Source organism: Magallana gigas, chromosome 2 (assembly GCF_963853765.1).
Source record: "Magallana gigas chromosome 2, xbMagGiga1.1, whole genome shotgun sequence".
NCBI classification, from domain to species: domain Eukaryota; kingdom Metazoa; phylum Mollusca; class Bivalvia; order Ostreida; family Ostreidae; genus Magallana; species Magallana gigas.
The window spans coordinates 49,681,242-49,699,863 of NC_088854.1; the positions used below are offsets into that span (position 1 = coordinate 49,681,242).

Genomic DNA, 18,622 nt, shown 5'->3' on the forward strand with positions numbered 1-18,622 from the left:
TTCACTCCTACAACGATTTCGTCTCAAATCGTATATAAATGACAATAACATTTGTATTTCTTACCTGAACTCAAACATTGTAGATGTCTATGGCATAAATTAATCAAAAATATCAAGTATAGTCCATATATCGGTTATTTTTCGTGTATGTCAACAACATAAGTTGAATTTGTCCGCCATGTTTACTGACCTTGACCGGTATTATTTTTGGACAGCCAATCAGAATTCAGGAGCGGATCTTGAACGGAATATAGGAATTCCCCTATTATAAACATAATTTATAACACGGTAGATATGAATTTCTATTATATAACATTTCCTTAAATGATGTTTTAGTGATAGAAGGAGGTACTTGATCGATTATCTACACTGACAATTATGGCTGCTGAAAAAGACGACTGGTAAACATGCTGATGTGTTTTATCTGGTTTTGATTTATATACGGTTAGTTTGTTCAACCTGAATTAAAAAACCATTTTATATAAAGGAAGTCAAATATAAAATCAAGACCGAAGTCAGTCGCATTAAAAAAAATAATTTTGCACCGTACGTTACGGAAATCCTATGGAATTGACCTCTCCAGTAAAAATCAGATATAAAAAAAAAATCGGAGAGGGCTACATTATTGCAGCTAAGGGTAGCTAATTAAAAACATCCCTACAATATCGCCATTCTACATGGGGAAGGTGGCGCGCTTTTCCTCATTCAGTTGGAAATCGTCTTATTCGTTTTACCAAGTGATAAAATATGAAATTTGTTCCTAGCTATAGGAAGACAGCCACTTACTCTCATTTTAATGTAAAGATTTTATATACGAAATAATTACATTCTTTTACCTCCGATATTCAAACAATTAACGTCACCGCTTTTAAATTGAAGAATCAACTGTTGTTATGCAAATTATCTCATCGGTTGACTGGTCCTCTGTCCCTATCATACATTGCAGGCATTGCCAGTCTATCTCACCTGCGTATTAATCTTTGTTTTGTTCTTTAATTGATGTTGATGCTTTTTCAATGTGTAAAGGAGATATCTGTTGTAATGATTTGTTGATATTTTTAAAACGCGTACTGAATATATGTTCCTGGTTGAAAATACGTAACAATCAGAACGGCACTATATATTCAATGGTGCATTGATACTTGAGTTCTATGACGCCGCTTGTATATAAACCGAGAGAAGCGAGCTGACAGCAATGAGGCTGATAGCGATGCGCCTCAAAAAAAGATCGGGGAATAAGATGGTACAACTGATCATTTATTATAGTCGTAAAATACAACTTCAATTTAATATTAAAAAAATTTAATTAAAATTAATATATTTAATACGTTATAATACAAGTTTACAAAAGGGTAATTTCTAACTATATTCAGTTTGAAATTTTCAAAAAATGATAAGAAAAAAATAATAAATCCTAAAGTGTTGGTGGTATTGAACCTACAACCTAGAAACCTATCTTCTATAAAGTTACCTAATGTCTGATGCTCTAACCAATGAGCCATTTTATTCACAACAAAGTGTGTTGTTTAAATGCTTTATGAGAGTTGGCCACGAATTTACGGACTTACGGACTACGTATTATTTTTCTAAAACGTTCAATTGTTGGGCTACAAAATGACATTTTTAAAACATAGTCGTTCATCTCTCCACATTTTTGGTGATTAAAATGGGTGTAAATTCCATTAAACCGCAATTAGACTATACCAAAACTATGGAGTTCAGACCCACTTTATGAAAGAAAAGGCATTGAAGTTATAAAAATGACATTATTTGGAGGTTCTGAGACACATACACCAGTTTGAATCAACCTATTACAAGTATTTAAAATACTTAAGGGTTACAAACCGATTTTAAATATACATTGTTAGGGTTTTCCGTTTTCAACGGAAAACCCTTCTGTTATTCTACGGTTTCTTTTTCTTTATTAGGGTCTTCCGTCTTCAGCGGAAGACCCTTCTATTATTCTATTGTTTCTTTTTCAATTTTATTATTATTAGGGTCTTCCGTCTTCAGCGGAAGACCCTTCTATTATTCTATTGTTTCTTTTTCACTTTTCTTATTATTCTTAATTCTTTTTTTTTTCTTACCGATTTTGTGCAGCGAATTTCTCGGAGATGGTTCGTTCGATTTTCTTTAAATTTTCAGGGCTAATGTATTCTTATCTGAAGTTTGTACCGCCATAAGAATTTTTCAAGATTAACTTCCGGTCGGAAGTTATCGCCGTTTTACGATTTTTAAAAGTCAATTTTGTCTGTCAGGTTTCTCAAAAACGAGTTAAGATAGAGGGTTCAAATTTTCAGAGATGATAGATCTTCTGTTTTTCTTGGGCACCTCGGTCAAATGAATGTCTGCCGTCACTTCCGGTTGTCACCGGAAGCAAATTAAAAAAAAATAATTTTTCAACTTTTTTGTTTCAAAATAATATTTAGTAGAATTGATAGTAACCCTTTCACTGATTTAGAATATGTAATTTGTTTTAAAATCTATCAATGCGTTCTCGAGATATTAAGCATCAAAGTCCTGAAGCGATACTCCGAGTAGCTCAGTCGTTAGAGTCGTGGACATCGCCCAGGCGACCCGGGTTCGAGGCCTCAGTGCCGAATTTTTCCCCCTCCTTTTGTGCTTAGATCTGATTTATTTATCATCAAAATGATGGATTCTGTTCTTTTCCGTTTTGATTTTGTAAAAGAAGTTACGATAATAGCGCTTTTTCCCGTATTTGTGTATTGAGATCCACAGCTATGTATTCATACTGAAATTAAGTTAACATGTTGAACAAAATCAATAGTTACATCATTAAAACAACGCTTATACATTGTTCTAACGTATATATTTCATTTAGAAATTCTGTAATGTGTGATATATAGAATTTAAATGTTCCCCATTTAATAAAGAAGTCAACGACCGACCACCCCCCCCCTCCCATACATAAAACCAATTAGTTTTTCTGGTCCGATTTTACTTGATCTTTGATCTTTGACCTTTAACTTCAACTTAGTACCATTCTAAATTACTGTACTAATTACTAGACCAATTCGTTTATTATTAACAGAGTTATGATCTTTTTGGCATTTGAGTTTCAACTGTCGTGTTTGACATGTACTGTAGAGAACAAGAGGCCAATTGGCCTTAACGGTCACCTGAGTAGCATATATCCAATACACAAACTTGTCATGGAGTCTCATATATGCATCTAATTAATTAGGTTTCATACTGGAGTAGAAAAATTATAAATTTGTAATGACAACCACATATAATTCAAAAAGAACTGTGAAACCTATAATTTTGGTGAAAAACTAAAAGATCTGGTCTACAAAATAATGAATTTAGTTTTCCTTTCAGGTGTGTGTGAGTAAAGAAGATAATTTCTTAACGTTATATGCATTAGCATCTATACATCCATTTTGGCCCTGCCCTAGAGTCAAAACCCATACCCCAGGGGACATGAAAATTAAAATTTCAGTAGAGGACTTCCTGGTAAACATAATTATTAGTCGGTTTTTTTATACAGATGTGTGAGAATAGAGAAGAAGATTTTTAAACATTATATGCATTAACACTTAATTGCCATATTGCCCCCCCCCCCCCCCCCCTCATGTCCTGAACCCCTGACCCAGGGGCCATGAATTTCACAATTTAGGTAAAGGAGATTGTGGATATCATAACCATGTATTCAGTTTTTTGCCCACATGTGTGGGAGTAGAGAAGAAGATTTTTTAAGATTTAAATCATTTTTACTATATGGCCATATTGGCCCCACCCTAGAGCATGAACACCTAACAAAGGGGTCATGAATTTCACAATTTTAGTATAGAGCCTCATGGACATCATAATCATGCATTTAGTTTTTAACAAATATATATGGGAGTAGAGAAGAAGATTTTCTAAGATTTAATACATTTTTACTATTTGGCCATATCGGCCCCACCCTAGAGCCTGAACCCCTGACCCAGGGGTCATGAATTTCACAATTAAAGTAGAGGGCTTCATGGACATCATAACCATGCATTTAGTTTTTAACAAATATATATGGGAGTAGAGAAGAAGATTTTCTAAGATTTAATACATTTTTACAATTTGGCCATATTGGCCCCACCCTAGAGCCTGAACCCCTGACCCAGGGGTCATGAATTTCACAATTTAGGTAGAGGGCTTAATGAACATCATAATCATGCATTTAGTATTTAACAAATATATATGAGAGTAGAGAAGAAGATTTTCTAAGATTTAATACATTTTTACATATTGGCCCCACCCTAAAGCCTGAACCCCTGACCGACGGGTCATGAATTTCACAATTTAGGTTGAGGGCTTCATGGACATCATTATCATGCATTTAGTTTTTAACAAATATATATGATAGTAGAGAAGAAGATTTTCTAAGATTTAATACATTTTTACTATTTGGCCATATTGGCCCCACCCTAGAGCCTGAACACCTGACCCAGGGGTCATGAATTTCACAATTAAGGTAGAGGGCTTCATGGACATCATAACCATGCATTTAGTTTTTAACACATATATATGGGAGTAGAGAAGAAGATTTTCTAAGATTTAATACATTTTTACTATATGGCCATATTGGCCCCACCCTAGAGCCAGAACCCCTGACCCAGGGGCCATAAATTTCACAATTTTGGTAGAGGGCCTCATGGACATCATAACCATGCATTCAGTTTTTTCCTCACTTGTGTGGAAGTAGAGAAGAAGATTTTTGAAAATTTGGCTTTTTTTGCATATTTGGCCCCGCCCGTGGCACCCCAGGGGTGGTAGAGCCATAAATTTCACAATTTAGATTCTTCTTACCATAGAGATGCTTCACACCAAAAATGGTAACGATTGGCCTGGTAGTTTTCAAGAAGAAGTTAAAAATGTAAAATTGTTAACGCACGACGCACGACGCACGACGACGGACGAAGACCAATTGCAATAGGTCACCTGAGTGACTCAGGTGACCTAAAAATTCTAACTCCCGAGCCCTACACCCAATCCTTATGAAAATTCGTGTAAATATACCTCGGACCCCATTCTTATTGTCTGCCAAATATGCAGCGGATTGAACAATTACGAACAAATTCCTGAGATCACGCGGCGAGTATAGCCTTTACGAGGACTTAAAATTTACACAGTACAAGGGATGTAAGCAGCCGCGTAATATTTCTGTTGCATGTATATTTCTTGTTTTCCGTTTAGTCTGTATCTACGATAGCGTGTGAACTACTTATGAATGTTAGAACTGAGGAAATCACTATCATCAATTTTCTACCGAATAAATTTACGTGTTACTCATATCGTTATTTCTACATTTATAAAGATTTTAACAATCCTGTTGAAATAAAACAGTCAAAGATAATAGTAAACGACAAAAAAAAAATCTCAACACTGAAATACATGTGTAAAATGCATCAGATATTGTTTTAGGACTTCCCCTAATTGTCGTTAACCGAATCCGAGATCCACACCTCAAAATTCTACTTTCGATTTATTTACGACGAAAATTAAGCTCGGGCATTTTCACCCCCCCCCCCCCTCCAGACACAAACACGCATAAATATTTCAAATGACCTCGCACTGTTACCAAACCTGAGTAGTCAGACATCTTACACGTTGTTTTTCATCCCATACAGAAATTCAGCTCCTGTCCCGGGCGAAAACGCCCCAAAATCAAAGAAAAATTCGGGAATTATTTCGCGTCAGCCATGTTTTGACGTGAACCTTCGCTGATAACTGTTATGACACCTGCATAGTTTTTGTGTTCTAATAATCTCGCCAGAACCAAGCTAAAATTTCTTCTTTCTCTCTATTTCTTTCTCTCCATTTTTTTTAAACTAAAATATTTAAGATGAAGGGGTTTTTGGGCTGTAGAACAAGTTGAAAAACACTCTTCTATTAAGATTTAGACAAAAACAAACCTTTATTATTCTAGTTTCTTTTTCACTTTTCTTATTATTAGGGTCTTCCGTCTTCAGCTTATTCTTTTTTTTCTTACCGATTTTGTGCAGACGATTTCTCGGAGATGGCTGGGTCGATTTCGCTCAAATTTTCAATATTAACGTGCTTTTATCTAAACCTGATACTTCTTTTTTTATTTTTTGAAAATACACTTCCGGTCAGAAGTTATCGTCCGTTTACGATTTTAAAAAGTCAATTTTGTCTGTCAGGTTTCTCAAAAAAAAATTTATTTTTTAATATTTTTTTTGGAAATTACAGTGACCCTCTCACAGATTCAGAATTTGTAATTTGTTTAAAAATTGATCAACGCGTTCTCAAGATATTAGGCATCAAAATCCTGAAGCGAGAGTCCGAGTAGCTCAGTCGATAGAGTCGTGGACATGGCCCAGGCCACCCGGGTTCAAGCCTCGAGTGCCGCAAATGTTTTTTTTTACTAATTTTCGCTTAGATTACGTTTTTATCTTTGAATTGGTAAGTTTGATCTTATCTAATCAAAAATCGGACGGAAGACCCACTCGTTGCTCGCAACGAGATCGAATCTAGTTATTCTATTTTTCCTTACACATTTTGTGCAGGCGATTTCTCGGAAACGGCTGATTCGATTTCCTTCAAATTTTCACTGATGATGCCTCGTTATATGAAGTTTGTACCCCCTGACATTTTATCTAAATTCACTTCTGGTCGGAAGTTATCGTCAATAAACGATTTTTTAAAGTCAATTTTGTCTTTCAGGTTTCTCAAAAACGAGTATAGATATAGGGCTGAAATTTTCAGAGATGATAGATCTACCGTTTTTCTGGTGCACCTTAGTCAAGAGAATGTCTGCCGTCACTTCCGGTCGTCACGGGAAGGAAATTTGAAAAATTGAATTTTTCGACTTTTTTATTTTTTAGTATTTTTCTTTGAAATTGTTACACCTTATAGTGACCCTCTTACTGATTGAGAATATGTAATTTGTTTTAAAATCGATCAAGGCATTCTCGAGAAATTAAGCGTCAAAGTTCTGAAGCGAAAGTCCGAGTAGCTCAGTCGATAGAGTCGTGGACATGGCCTAGGCGACCCGGGTTCAAGTCCCGAGTGCCGCAATTTTTTTTTTCTCTATCTTTCGCTTCGATCTACGATTTTATCTTTGAATTGATAAGTTTAATCTAATCTATTCAAAAATCGGACGGAAGACCCACTCGTTGCTCGCAACGAGATCGCATCTAGTTATTATACTTTTTTTTTCTTTTACTGACTTTTTTGGAGCGTTATTTTTCAGAAACTATTCAACCGATTTACACCAAATTTTTAGGAGTTATAAAGCATCAATGTCGCTACTGATTATTAAAATTTCAAATAATTACGTCACTTCCGGTTTCAGATATGGACGATTTTGTAAATTTTTAAGGGTCATTTTGTCCACGCATCTCCTCTGAAACTAATCATGATAAAAGCTTGAAATTTGCAGGATTGTAGATGAATGTCTGTAGATTTCCCTCTATGCTTCCAATTGCAAAACATAGGTAATCACAGATTACAAAGCTCACCGAGACGAGACATCACCCTTATGAGACTTCACCTTTATGAGACCACCTTTATCATATTAAATGAAAATCATACTTTATGATCTTGGATATTCATGGATTCTGTTTTGACACAATATCGTATATCATCTGTTAAAAAATTGTATGATAATCATATGTTCATATGTTAATCAATACAATAATATAAAATGAAATATTGCATCCTATCATATTTACAACAAATATCATATAATACAATAAAATACCATAATAAACAATGATGAGATATGATATTGTAACGTATGATATGACATTGTATTGTGTTATACATTATTGTATTTGATCAAATAATACAATATCATAATATATAAAACAATATAGTATTATATTACAATATCATATTCATAATACATCATAACATTGAAACATATGATATTGTATTGTATAATATAGTATGATATTGTATGATACTGTATCATTTTTGATACATAATATGATATTGTATCATATGATACAATATTATTTGATACAACATTATATCAAATCAAATGATACAATATTATGTGATAAAGTAAAATATTATATAATACAATATTATATTATACATATTGTATCATATGATACAATAATATATTTTACAATATCATACAATACAATTTCATGTGATGTTATAATATATCATATTATAAACCAATATCATATTATACAATATCGTATGATACAATATTATATAATATAACAGTATCATATTATACAATTTCATGTGATATAATTCTATATTACAGAAACTAATATCATATCATACAAAATCGTATGATACAATATTATAGAATATACAATATAGTATCATAGGATACAATATTATATTTTGCAATATCTTATGTAATAGTATCATGTGATTAAATAATAAATTAATAATACAATATAATATTATACAATATTGTATCATAATATTCAATGCTATACATAACGATATCATGATACAATATCATAACATAAAATATCAAAAATAATTATACAATATCATATCGTATTATATAACTTTTTATAATTATATTACATATGATATTATATTGTATCATATTAAACAATATTGTTTCATACCATACAATACTATAACATAGGAATCATTTCATATCACATCTATCTATCGAGCAGGTTTGAGTGAGGTAGGAGATTTCTTTAGCATCCTTGATAATGGAGATCAGGCTCTGCATCTGAAGCAACCTCTGCGTTTCATTTATAATATAGTTAAATCAACTATGCAAGCTATCATCTATAAAACATTTGACCTGTTCCAAAAAAACTAAACCTCATCCAGCATCTGAAACCTATGGCTCAGATTCAGTATTCAAGCCTGTCAGGTGCATCAGTATACATAAGACGCATCTCCATGCAAGTTTGGTGAAGTTCAGACCAGTAATAACTAAGATATCATCATCAGAGGGCACTAGCAATTAAAACTTTAACCTGCTCCAGCATCCGCAACCAATGGCTCAGATTCAACATCCATGCCTGTCATGTGCATCTGTATCACAAGACACACCATCCATTCAAGTTTGGTGAAGTTAGGACCTGTAATAACTAAGATATATTTTTTAGCATCCTTGATAATGGAGATCAAGCTCTGCATCTGAAGCTTTCTCTGTGATTCATTCATACTACAGTTTAATCAACTATGCAAGTTTGAAAAAGTACTATTATCTATTAAACATGTGACCTGTTCCAAAAAACTTAACCATATCCAGCATCTGAAACCTGTGGCTCAGACTCAGCATTCAAACCTGTCAGGTGCATCAGTATCATAAGACGCACCATCTATGGAAGTCTGGTGAAGATAGGACAAGTAGTAACGAAGATATAATCATCAGAGGGCACCTGTTTCAAAAACTTTAACCAGCTCTAAAAACCTTAACCTCCTTCAGCATCCGAAACCTATGGCTCAGATTCAGCATTCAAGCCTGTCTGGTGCATCAGTATCATAAGACGCACCATCCATGCAAGTCTGGTGAAGTTAGGACAAGTAGTAACTAAGATATAATAATCAAAGGGCACCTGCAACAAAAACTTTAACAAGCTCTAAAAACCTTAACCTTCTCCAGCATCTGAAACCTATAGCTCAGATTCAGCACCCAAGCCTGCCTGGTGCATCAGTATCATAAGACACACCATCCATGCAAGTCTGGTGAAGTTAGGACCAGCAGTAACTTAGATATTGCTATCAAAGGGCACCTGCAACAAAAACTTTAACCAGCTCCAAAAACCTTAACCTCCTCCAGCATCCGAAACCTATAGCTCAGATTCAGCACTGAAGCCTGTCTGGTGCATCAGTATCATAAGACACACCATCCATGCAAGTTTGGTGAAGTACGGACCAGCAGTAACTTAGATATTGCTATCAAAGGACACCTGCAACAAAAAGTTTAACCAGCTCCAAAAACCTTAACCTCCTCCAGCATCCGAAACTTTTAGCTCAGATTCAGCACTCAAGCCTGTCTGGTGCATCAGTATCATAAGACACACCATCCATGCAAGTTTGGTGAAGTACGGACCAGCAGTAACTTAGATATTGCTATCAAAGGGCACCTGCAACAAAAACTTTAACCTGGTCCAACAACATTAACCTCCTCCAGCATCTGAAATTTAGGACTCAGATTCAGCATCCAAGTCTTTCAAGTCCATAAGTAGGTCCAGATGCATCATCCATGCAAGTTTGGTGAAGATAGGACAAGTAATAACTTAGATACAGGACCTGCAACAAAAACTTTAACCAGGTCCGGACGCCAACGACGGGGGTATAGCATAAGCTCCCCTTGACTTCGTCTCGGTGAGCTAAAAAAGTTACACAATTTAGGAGTAATCAAATTATGAATCAAATATGAAAAAATAGTAATGCCAACATTCCAAAACTTTGCATACAAATAGACATACATTTAATGTCTCGTATAAAAAAATAACAAGAGGACCATGGGCCACATTGCTTACCTGAGGAACAATAGGTACGATAAAATCAGCTTAATGGAGTCATAATACAGACTATATGGACAATGTACATTAATACATGTAGATCCTGTATAAATAAAATCCATTTAACCCCTGCATATTCTTATGTTTATAATCATTAGTCCCCTTTCTAACAGGATGATTTTATAGTCATATCACATGTTGAGTATTGCAGGTCTCCAAAAGATCCTAAAAAATTGTTTATATATGGAATATAAACCTACATCAAACTCTGAAGTCTGAACCTTCTTGTTAGGTCGAAGAATTGTCCTGGGGCCAAAGTCTTAACAATTACATGTATAAAGAATCATCTTGCTGATTAGTTTCTGAGAAAAAGATTTTTAAAGATTTATTCAATATATATTGCTATGTAAAACCCATTGTGGCCCCATCCTACTCCCTAGGGTGTCATTATTCTCTCAACTTTGAATCCACACTACCTGAGGATGCTTCCACACAAGTTTCAGCTTTCCTGGCTGATAAGTTTCTGAGAAGAAGATTTTAAGAGATTTACTCTATATATATCCTATGTAAAACTTTGATCCCCCCCCCCCTTGGGGCCCCACCTTACTCCAGAGGGTGTAATTATTTTCATAACTTTGAATCTACACTACCTGAGAATGCTTCTACACAAGTTTCAGCTTTCCTGGCTGATTAGTTACTGAGGAGAAGATTTTTAAAGATTTACCCAATATATTCCTATGTAAAACTTCGACACCCCATTGTGGCCCCACCCTACCCCCGGGAGTCATGTTTTATCATAACTTTGAATCTACACTACCTGAGGATGCAAGCAATGCTCATCTGTTGATAAAACTTTCAATATCTTTCTAATAAGAGTCTTGACAGATGCAATTAGTTGTTTCAAATTTTCCTCACTTTCTCCTATGGCACAATGGAACTCCATATCAGAAAATTGATCCCATAGGATTATGATTTTATTTGATGAGCTTGTTAAATTTAATAAACTCCCAAAACATTACCATAATTACCATACTATGTAAAAATATGTAAAAAAGAAAATTTAAAATTACAAACAATTCTAAAATTGCCAAAACACTACAATCATATCAGTAATTTTGAATTTCATTTAAATTAATGCCCAATATGGTCACTTCATCAATGTACTTGACGAATAAATTTAAACAACTTCTAAAAATAGTTTAACTTCTTTATTGATAATGATATCATTTATATCCTTATAATGATAGAAACTTTTGGTTTACATGAAACAGTTTTAAAATAAGCCTCAAAACCATCACCCATTTTACAGATTATCAATTTCCCCTAAACATATGCTCCATCTGAACCATGGCTCAGATAAAGGCTCCCTTGGGACAAATGAATTCAGCCACACTTGTCTTTGATGTTCTTATTACATGTAGCTCATAAGAATTTCTCATTGACAAACAAAAACTTTGCATTGTCAGTTGATACAATACTTATAAAAAATATTTTTTTTTATAAATTAAGACATAAAGACAAGAAACCTCCATCTGGATGTATTTATATAAATGTTTTAATACTATTAATTAATTAATAAAATCTGTAAGGTTTACCTCCCTTAAAAGCTTACTTTTCAACTTTAGTGTACAATACAGTCAAAACTGCTGAAGCGGCACCCCTATTAAGCAGTCACCTTTCGTATGTGGTCATTTTATTTCCTCCCAATGAAAAATCCTATATAATGGCCCTCTAAAGAGCAGCCACCTGTCTAACGCGGTCAGTGGTCATCGTATTTTGATCCGAAGCTGTACAGTCAACATGCATTAGGCGGCCATTTTGGCTGGTCACATGATTTACACCCAGGGATTTTAAATATGGCTTCCGAATGTCGGGTAATAAATGTAAACAATAATTATACTCTTGAGGCAAGAGAAACCAAATTAATCGATGTATTTATAATACATAAGTGGCAGATCAGATACAAATAGGAATCAAGTGAATTGTTTAAACATGTATTAACAATTTTTGTTTTATAAACATGAAAGAAATAGGTGTCAAAAATTCCTGTGGCCAGTCAAGAGAAAATTGCTTGATTTATTAATTATAATATGATTCTGAGTTCAGATACCGTCGGTTAAAAACTTAATTGTTGATTTGTATTTAAAGTGTTTGTTCTCTATAAATAAATATATGGTACTCATGAAAATAGTTAGTGTTATAATTGTGAAAATGTCAGCGACATGGTTTTATCACGTAATGACTTTTTTATATATATATATATATATATATATATATATATATATATATATATATATATATATATATATATATATATATATATATATATATATAAAATGCATTCACAATGCATTGTTATGTATTTATACTTATTTGTAAATATTATAGTACAAGAAAAAAGCATTTAATCAATTACTTTATCTATCATTTTGATACATTATTGTTTTATTGTGATAATTGTTTTAATAAGATATTTGATGTTGGCAAATTCACAAGTCTCTATTCAAAGGTCACCTCTTTTAAGAGGCCACTTCGAGTGCCTCCCGAAGGTGACTGCTTATTACAAGTTTGACTGTATATAGAATAAGGAAAATTAAAACTGTCATAAAATCATTATATCTTGTCTGATCTTAAAAAAAATTGCAGGAGCACATCTTCAGATGGTGTTCAACATATGTACAAATTTTCAAACTGTTCCATGCAGTAATAAAAAATCTATAGGGGGGACAGACAGACGGACAGACAGACAGACGGACGGACAGGGTGAAACCAATAAACCCCCCTAAACTTCGTTTGCGGGGGTATAACAATTGTTTATATATGGGATATAAACGTACATATTATGTATATCAAACTCTAAACCCATTGTGAGGCCCAAGAATCATCCAGAGGCTAGAGTCATTTTACAATGTCCCATAAAATTTCCTTTTGGCACATTAATTTAAGAAATGTCACATTGACACTGTCTTGGAATTTGCCATTGTCGCATTTAGCCCATGGATTAAATGTATTTATTAGATAAATTGGTATAAATTGCAGACCATATAGGGAGTAAATTAGTAGTAGCAAGAAGAGCTGTTTCTAAAACCAATTTACATTAGTTTTCACATAAACTGTAGAGATGATCCTTGAAAATATAATCTATGAAAAACAACTCTTGAAATTTTGCTTTTTACGACTCCATTATAAGGATATGCAGGGTTTTAAACTAACTTGAATTTTTTGCTAGCCATGTGGGCTTCTAATCTTCGTCATTCCAGGAGCCTACATCAAAATTTAGTTGCCCACACTTTTATTTTTAAAAAGACAAAAAAGTTAATTTTTTTATTACATGTAACATACGAATACCCATTATTGCCAAAAATTACGCAAGTTTTCTCTATTACTCTTATCATATAAGCTGTCATGTAAAAATTTCTAGGCTAATTTCTGCACTGTTTATTTATTTAATTTAAGGAATACTTTTTATTTCATTCTCATTAATATCGACTTTCTTCTGGCTAAAATTAAACCCTGTTAATGACCTTCGATTTACAGGAAGTTCAAGTACCCATTATTGCCGCTCATATCTTTTAATTATTTTCCAGTAATTAATCAGTAAAAAGGTCAAAATTTTTAATGAATCTAACAATATAAAATTAAATGTAAGAATATAACTTAAAAAAATATAATTATCATCAACACAATTCAATCATATTATAAGCAATAATATATTCTTTTCGATGTCCATGCGGCCACATGCACACAAACGGAGGAACATGTGCTTCACATGTCCCGGGACAAATGATTATTACGGACCGCCAGGAGGCGGTCCGTTATTTGATACACATTTAAGTATTGTAACTGCGTTTCTGCTGGATAGTTTTTTTTAATGAATTGATATCAATTAATATCATGCTCATTTTTATCAATTAAAAGTAAATTTGCACGTAGAAATAGAAATAAAATATGAAAGAACTGAAAATTAGAGAATGGACCTGAAAATTTGAGCGAACCTGATTTATTTTTAATTCTTTTGAAATAACCATGATTATCTTCATAAATTGTAGTCTAGATAAGATTTATAATTCCAATTAGGAAAAAAATTATCAGGCTTATTTTTTACCTTTAAAATTGAACAGATTCTACTGGATGAGCATGATCTTAGATGTACATGTACCGGGGTACGTTTATATTAATCCATTTCTATTCTATTATGTGGTCCCTTGAAATTATATAAACTAATGCATTAAGTTTTAATTCAATACAATGCAACAAAAAAATCAAGATGGTTTAAAATATATAATTTCCAACAGAATATTAATGAATTGAACTTTGTATTAAAATAATATACAAATCAATGTGTTCTCCATTACTTAGTTCATACGAAAGCAATGATCATTATGATACAAATACCATTAGAAATGCTAACAGTAACGAACTCTATTCTTGATAATTAGAGTAAAATGTTAAATTTCAAAACGTGTTGCTGAACATATAGTAATTAAAATTAAAATCTAGGTACATTTAAATTAGTACAACCAACTCGTTATTTTCTTCTTTGTTGTGTGTTTTTTATGCAGGGCTCGACATTAACGCTTGTCCGCTTGTCCGGTACCAGTTAAAAAAATATATGGACAAGTGAATATTGCTGGCATCTTGTCAGACTGGACAAGTGCATTTTTATGTAAAAAAAAAAATAAAAATTCTCCAACATTTAAAAAAGAAAAGAAAGTTTTTGTGATAAGTTTATCTGTATTGATGGGGATTGAAGTTCACTAATTTTAAACAACTTTCAATATTGAACTGTAAAGGTGTGGATCTTAGTTCTTACAAAATACCAAACACACTTGTTAAGAAAAAGAAAGGAGGAAAAGGTAGCAAAGATAAAGGATTATGGAAAGAAATGTACTTTATTTTAGGTTTCATTCATCATTGATAGACTATGATGACTTTCCATGTTCAGTTTAAAAAACAGCTGAGAAATCAATATAACATTTACATGTATTTTTAAACCTGATGCTTAATTTAAAATGTCTTTTAATTTGCCATGACAAAGCTACAGCTGACAAATCATGTTTAATTTTATATGGAACAAATACATTTAGGAAAGGCACTTTAAGTTTCAATTTAAAAAGTCAGGTTATTAATTGTAGCTAGAATAATCAATTAATATGACTTTAATTTAGTAATACAGAACTGTAGTTTTCAAGTTGACAATATCTGATCTTTAATATAAAAAAAAATTCGGACATTCACAAGTGATGTTGAATTTCGGACAAGTAAATGTCTTGGTCACTTGTCCGAATGGACAAGTAGGAAAAAAAGTTAATGTAGAGCCCTGTTATGTTAACAACCAATGATGATTCATACAACAATTATATGTTTGCGGCCCATTTGACGTTTGCGTCAAAATGATTTCTTGTAAATTAAAGAAATGCACTGTTTATTTATCAAAAGCTTTTTAAAGTAAGTTCTAATATGTCCAGTAATAATGTGTGTGAAAGTTAATAGCAACGCCTGTTATTTACACCGCAGGTGCGTGTGGGTAAATCTTTGATCCGCCTCAGTTTGCAAACAAAATGGATTCTTACAAGCAAGCAGAAGCTCGGTTTAACCGTTTTCTTTTTTAAATATTGTGTAGTAGAAATGGTATCTTGCTTATTTTTGTCAAATATCATAACACATAGGTAAATAATCTTCAAATATGGACCTAAACAAAAAATGCCCTGTCATCAAAGTGGATTACAAGTCAAACATTCAGTGGCATGTTTCATCGCACGGATACAAATGAGATACGTTTTAAAAGGGTTACCTTTGTTTAAGGATCCGAGTTTCGAGATGTTTAAAGTAAATTTTCTTCATTTTCAACTTTTATAGTGTCTTAAAAATTCTATCATTCATTTATTTTGCTTTGTAGCTAAAAACAAAGAATAGATAGCGGAAATCTTGATGTTTTTATAACAATCGGCAATAATGGGTACTCGGCAATAATGGGTACTCAAAAGTTATACTTGTTTCCTACCATAGCGTGGGTTCTATGGTATCGCTGTATTTCTGTTTATGTATAGTAGCACCCACTGAAATTGACATTTGACGTCGGGATATTTTTAGAAAAAACTGTAGTAAACAAAGGCACGCTTAACATCACTGTGGTATATTAAAGAGGAAACTCACAATAACATCAGCTTCTGGAAATATTTCCATATTGATAGATATTTCGCCAAAATGATTTGATGATTCAGTAGTCTTGATCATCAAGACATTTAGACTTTCTAGTGAAGACAGATAAAGGTAAGCATCTGAGTGATCAGCCTAAATCAAAATACGAAACATTCGTGAAAAATTGGAAAAAAATGTGTTACCTTCAGGAATTGTTTAATCGCCATGTGGGTCCTTGGAATTGCATTTTTAAATCGCCCGCACGAAAACTTAGTAGCAAATGGAGAGTGGGCGACTGTTAATTTCAAACCCTGATATGTACTCCCTATGCAGAAGCTTGTAAATTTTAAAGTAGTAAGTGGGTCTTCATTTCTCCATGGGAAGTGTCAACTGTCAACCGTTGATGACCTGTTCCTTGGTCGACACTAGATTATGTATGGAAAGTGTCTACTGTCGACTGAGTAATAGGTTGACGGTAAACAGTTGACAATTTCCATAACAGGTTGTCAACTGTCGACCTATCCTCAGTCGACAATAGAGTATTTTATTGAAAAAGTTAACCGTCAACCTATCTCCCAGTCAACAGAAGATTTTGTTATACTTTCATGTTAAATACTGAAATCTGATTGGTTAAGACGCAGTTAATAATATTTACTATTACCCTCAGCGTTAGCAACGCACTTGGCAACGGGTAACATTAAAAAATGTTACATGCGGGAAAATTATGCGCGTACGGTTCGCTGTGGAATTCACGTTATTCCTATATAAAAGCAGTAAAATTTTCTTAAAAATTTTAAAAAAGACATTCAGTATAACAAAATATATAGTGCCTGTTTGGGAGGATAACAGTTGAAATTGACACCCCTCGAAAACCATTGTCAACCTCCGCTTCGCGTCGGTTGACAATGGTTTTCTCGGGGTGTCAATTTCAACTGTTACCCTCCCAAACAGGCACTATTTATATAATGTTACGGTAAGTTTTAACTGTCAACCGTCGACCTGTCCCCCAATTGACAGTAGATTGTTATGTTAAATGTCAACTATCAACTGTCCCCTGACCTGTCCCCCAGTTGACAGTAGATTGTTATGGTAAGTGTCAACTGTCAACCGCCCCCTGACCTGTCCCCTAGTCAACAGTAGATTATGTTATGAACAGTGTCAACTATCAACCGTCGACCTGTTCCCAAGTCGACATTAGAACAAAGATTAACGAATATAATAGAAAAACACAGTGGAATGTACATATATATTTTTTACCTTTTGTACTTAATTTTTTTGATTGAGCAGTTAAATCTTATGGTCAAATATTGAAAAATTTGAAATTTATGTTAAAACTGTCGATTATATTTTCATCACAGTACAAAATTTGCATACTTTCAATGTTGACCATTATTTCTGACTGAAAAAACATTTTGACACCTATATTAACAGTGTATTGCAGTATTGTTTGTAAAAGTCCAGTCCCCCCCCCCCCCCCCTTTCGAGTGTTGGACATTTCTTAAAACTTCTGATTGCAAGAAAAACATTTCTTCAAACGATTTAAAAGGTGTATAATTTAAACAATTGACTATTTTTAATTAAGAAATATATGATTTTGTCTTAAAAACACTTACGATTAACCGTAATTCCCCCTCCTGATAATCGGATTTGAAGACTACACAAAGCAGCAGTCGACTGTCTGATATGAGCGAGCAATTTCGTACAATAGAGACCGAGGACCAGATGAACCACTCGGCACACCTCGGCCAAATCCTACGGTAACGGGGGGTTTCGCTCCGATCACTTGTTCGCGCTGAGTGGTTTCGCGCCGAGTGGTTTCGCCCCTTTTCAATATCTGATATAAATATTATTAACGATCAAGGATTACCTGTATTTATCGATCTAAGCAAACCCCAAATAATTGCTAACGCTGTGTTTTATGGAATAATTTAAAATTATCGTGATTTCACCTAATCGAGCTGTCTTAATGCCTTTTATATAACTTGCACCGTTTTCTTAATTAATTATGTAGTAATACCTTGCACAGCTTTAATTAATTTTTACACTGGATTTCGATT

At 33.5% G+C, this 18,622-nt stretch overlaps 1 protein-coding gene across 2 annotated transcripts in view; it reads right to left on the reverse strand.

Annotated features, from left to right (window-relative positions):
- The window catches only part of LOC136273098 (hemicentin-1-like), a 179,275-nt gene extending 160,958 nt beyond the window's left edge, over positions 1-18,317 (reverse strand). For both annotated transcript variants that reach the window (XM_066076997.1, XM_066076996.1), the window contains exon 1: positions 18,179-18,317. The gene's annotated coding sequence lies outside the window, so the exon portion shown is untranslated. The remainder of the gene's footprint in view (positions 1-18,178) is intronic.
- Between the last annotated feature and the right edge of the window lie 305 nt (positions 18,318-18,622).